A 4895-nucleotide genomic window follows, 5' to 3' on the forward strand; every position below is an offset into this window, starting at 1 on the left:
TGCCATCAGGGTCGCTCAGGCTGCTGCCAGACCGCAGTTCCGTGTGTCTCCTTTTTTGGTATTTTCATGCAAATTCTTCTGCTAGTTGGGGTTTAGCCCACTTTTGTATCCTTCCCTTCAAGGTTCAGGGGTCCAAGATTATCTTCTGTGCCTGTGTTAATTGGTTTCCCTTTTCTTTGTTGAAGAGCGTCTGTGCAGTCCTTCTGCCTAGTCCACCATCTTGCCGGAACTCCTAAAGTCAATATTTTTTAATCACTGCATTAGCCTGCTTCTCATAACAACTAGCCTGTCATAACAACGAATCTTTATACAGCAATTTGCAAAACACTCTAACACATGTTGCTACCCCCACTTTATAGATAAACCAATGCTGAAGAGATTAAATAATTTGCTGGAGTCTCAGAGCCTGTTTGAACCATTTTGATTCTGAGCCTGCTGCTATTCCTACAGCCCTGGACCAGTCTCATTCAAAACTCTTTGAATTCTCCAGGAAAGGAAATCCTTATTAAGATTTTTCAAAACTCCTTCTTGCTGCAGTGAAATTCTGTTCCTTCTTTAGGGAGGGATGAAGTCCAGCCTCTCCATAGACACTGGGCTCTTTGTCACATCCATGCATTAGTTGCAGGAAAGGGTACAACATTTACGGAGCTCAGATCCAAATCACCCCTTCTTCATGACTTTTTCTTGGGCTTTTGGCATAGGGTAGGGTTGGTCAGTCCCATCTCTTTTTCAGAGAAGAGAGTGTGTGTGTGTTTATTCTTGAGAATATGAAACTACAGTTGATGATGCAACATGCCATGAGATTCAAGAAAACTGTATAAACTCAGAGTGGGCGAAAGTAATTAAACAGCATCTTTTTTGACGTATGTCCAAAGAATAGGTTTGTGGAGACAATTAAGCAATCAAAATTCGTATTTTCTTTTTTTAAGGATAACTCTTTTTATTTATGAAATATTCCTTTCTGGCATGAGCTCAAAGCACTTAATAGGTGTTGCCTAATTACCCCACCCATTAAACCATCTGGCAGCTAGGAGAAGAGAGAAGTTATTATCCCCATTTTACAGGTGGGGAGACCTAGCAATAGAAAAAGAGTATAGCAAAGTAGTACCTTGCTCAAAAGCACCATGCAGAGAGCTGAGTATAGCAAGCAAGCCTTCTAGTAGCACCCTCCATGCCAGGGTTCACAGGGTTCCTGCTTCCAGACATCCTTCTGAGAAAGGACAACCCACTTGCTGGCCAAAGAGAAGTAGCCGTCACTCGTTCAAACTACAGCTCCCAGCAGACACTGAGAGGAGGCAGGGCTGTGCCCCTTGTGCCCATTCAGATTCCCAAATATGGAGAAGGACTAGCTTTTGGAAGAGGAACAGAATGCTCACCCTTGAGAGAGAGAGGGAGGGAGGATGAGGTAACTTTGGAATATTTAACTCTATCACCTAAACGTCTACATGGTCTTTGAAATGTAGTCGCTTGAGTCATGATCTCTTGTTCATAAAGGTCTAGAAGACCTTACTTTTGAAATCAAGTAATTAGTCCAGCAGAACCCTATTTTCTCTGAGGATTAAGTGTGTGCTGACAGAGGAGTTTGCAGTTCTGGAAGGTCAGAAACATTTTCCCTGAGTCCAACCGGCTCAGAAAAGTGATGGTACTGCTGCTGCTGCTGCTGCTGCTGCTGCTGCTGCTACTGGTGGCGGTAATGGTGCTGGTAGTGGCAGTGGTGGTGGCAATTGTGGTGGTGACAGTCACCAGGTGAGGAAATCTCACTGAGGAACAAGGCTGCCACAATAGGAGTGGACAGTCCACAGACTAATGCTGGCAGCTGGGCTTGCTGAAGCAAAGGCAAGCAGCCCTGGGAGGATGAGGGTTACTCTATTTCTGCCTTGGAGGCTGCTGAGACCTCCTGGTGGGAAAGGCATGAAAGAACTATATTCTGTCTTCATTCTGTCAACAAGCATTTATGAAAACATCTACGTTCAAGGCACTGGGCTAAATGCTGAGGGGACTACAAAATACAAGACAGGCTCTCTGCCCTCAGGATGCTTACAACTGAGGTGGGATGGGGTACAAAAGGAAAAATGGGGCAAACATATGAAAGAGACAGATAGTGTCAGGCAGTGTATTATTTATACTTTTCATTTACTATTTATTTATTGATTGTTCGCCTTGTGCCAGGCACTGTTCTGAGCCACATGGAATGCAATGGTGAATGAGCCAAATCAAAGTTTCTGCCCTGATGGATGTTATATTGTTTGTGGTAGTCCCTGAATGTCTAAGGGGAGAGGCTTCTTCAGCCAAAAGGGAAGGTGGCAAGTTCAGAGGCCTTAAGATGGAAATGAGTTTGGTGAGTTTGAGATCAGAAGGTCAGTGAGATTGAAGAGGAGTAGATGAGGGCAAGTGCAGTATGAAAAGAAGTCAGAGATTTAGACTGAATTCAAATCATGTGTAGTCCTATAACCCACTGCCATCAAGTCGATTCCGACTCATAGTGACCTCCATTGGGTTTCCAAAGCTGTACATCTTTATGGAAGTAGATTGCTCCATCTTCCTTTCACGGAACAGCTGGTGGGTTTGAACTGCCAACCTTCTAGTTAGCAGTCAAATGCCTTAGGCACTGCATCTATAAGGATACTGTTATTGCAGTGTTTCGTGAGTCCATTCTGACACACATTGAGCCTACAGGACAGAGTAGAACTGTTCCAAGGCTGTAATGTTTACAAAAGCAGACCACCACATCTTTTTCCTGCAGATCTGCTGATGGGTTCCAGCAATTAACCTTTCGGTTAGCAGCTGAGAAGGACTTCTAAGGGAGTTTGGAATATAGAGGAAAGTTATTGCTGAGCTGGGATGGAGAAAGAAGGCTTCCCAACATAATGGGACTTGATCTGAGCCCTGATACTCAAAAAGGGGGAAGGCATTCTAGGATGGGAGAATCTTAGCATCAAGGTGTGGGGTCAGGATGGTGCACGTATGATCAGATCAACAATTTCTCACAGATGTGGATGGTTAAAGAGAGAGGATTGGGATATTTTTGGAGGTTTCTATGTCAGAAGGTTCTGAATCTTGAGTTAACAGTAATAGACTTGAAGGCATATAAGCATTATGAACAGGCTTAAATATCCAGTTGGAGATCCTAATCTCCCCCTGCTCACAGCTACCTTCTTCAACGACCACCAAGGGCCAATATTTTCCCTTAAAAGAGTCAGTTGCTTTGGAGGATTTTGAGTACTGGAAATCAAGGCAACTGATTTGCACAACTCCAGAGGGCACCATTTACATTGTATTCTGTGTAAAAGTCACCCTTTAGGGCACAACATGAACCACAAGGTAAATTGTGTTCTCTGGAGTTGCAATAACAAGTATTGATTAGCATTTTGGAGAATAAAGTGCTTAACCAACCTGCCAACAGCTGACACATAGAGCTTTAGTAATTTCCTTAACCTCTGAGATCAAGGCCCAACTGCTTTGGCTGCAGAATGGGAAAAGAAAGGTATGGGGATGAAGGTGAGAGAAGGGTAGGAGGAGCTAGGAGGGAGAATGGAAAAGAGGGGATTAAAAGAGAAGGTAAGGGGAAGAGCACTTAATTTGGATCATCCTTTTACCTAATGAAACCTGAGAGGGAAATAAAGGATTAGCGGGGAGAAGAGTGACAAAAGAGGAGAAAAGCTGAGCTGCAAGTGGTCAGTGGTGTCACTAGGGAATGTGGGGGGGGGGGTGCGGCTCTCACCAGGTGACACTATCATAGAGGGTGGTGATGCCAAAATGACTGTGCAGTGTTTTATGCAGTGTTTCATTAATTTTTTTTTAATAAAAATGTCCCTCTAGTTAATTATAACAACAAAAATATTTTTCCTAAGCACAGCTTACATGTATCATTATATCTACAAGGCTAAAACTCTATGCTCATTTACTTTTTGAACCTTCTAAAGCACTTCAATCAGAGCTGTCATTATTACTCAATTATAGTGATGCTTCGGATCAGGTGGTTTCATCTGCACGGGCTACAAGCACATCTTGCAGTTTTTGTTGCTGGTGGTGTTTTTATAACTGCTGATTTTGTCAAATTTTTTTGGTGTTTTAGCTACTATATTGTGGTAATTAGTATTTGTGAACCTACATCAATTACTTTTTCGAGAATGAAGTGGTGATTAAAGGAAAAGAAAGTGAAAAATCAAAAAAGTCTTCTGATTAATTACTAATAATGTTGTAACCAATAATGTTATAATCAAGGAAAAAGGTTTTACAAAATAACTGTTTTTAGTATGCATATAATCTAAGAAATATTACATTTAAGTGATTTACAACTATATCACATATTAGTCTAGGATTTAAATTGATAATAAATAAACATTACTACCCACCAGTCACTCCTCGAAAGGAAGATGGGGCAATCTACTTCCGTAGTGATACTGCCTCGGAAACCCAAGGAGGGGTCGCTATGAGTCGGGGCCGACTCGATGGCACATAATAACAACAACAACAACAAGGATTCTGTATGGTCTCACATGATAGGAAGCCCTGCAGCGAAGTCCATGGAGGGTGATGCTATGAATTACTACACTGGGTGACACCAACCCTAGTGATGTCACTGCAAGTAGTTTTAGTAGAATTGCTCTGTGCTGTGATTTGTTGTTGTTGTTTTTGTTATGTGCTGTCGAGTCGGACCCAACTCATTCTGTCACCATTGGGGTTCTGATGATACCCTGCCCATGAGACATCTAACTTGGAGCCACTCCGTTACTGGACATGCATGATAAAGTATAAATCCACATTAAGCATCTCACCAAGGGGTCTCATCCTAATTTGAGAGAAAAGACCTAGCAATCCTTGAATTTGTGAGAACCATGATGCCTTCCCAATAGGTCAAAGCAGAATAGACTGAAAGCAAATAACATTCCCTT

This window comes from Orycteropus afer, unplaced genomic scaffold (genome assembly GCF_000298275.1).
Source record: "Orycteropus afer afer isolate SDZICR_OR568_19922 unplaced genomic scaffold, OryAfe1.0 scaffold00040, whole genome shotgun sequence".
Classification (NCBI taxonomy): domain Eukaryota; kingdom Metazoa; phylum Chordata; class Mammalia; order Tubulidentata; family Orycteropodidae; genus Orycteropus; species Orycteropus afer.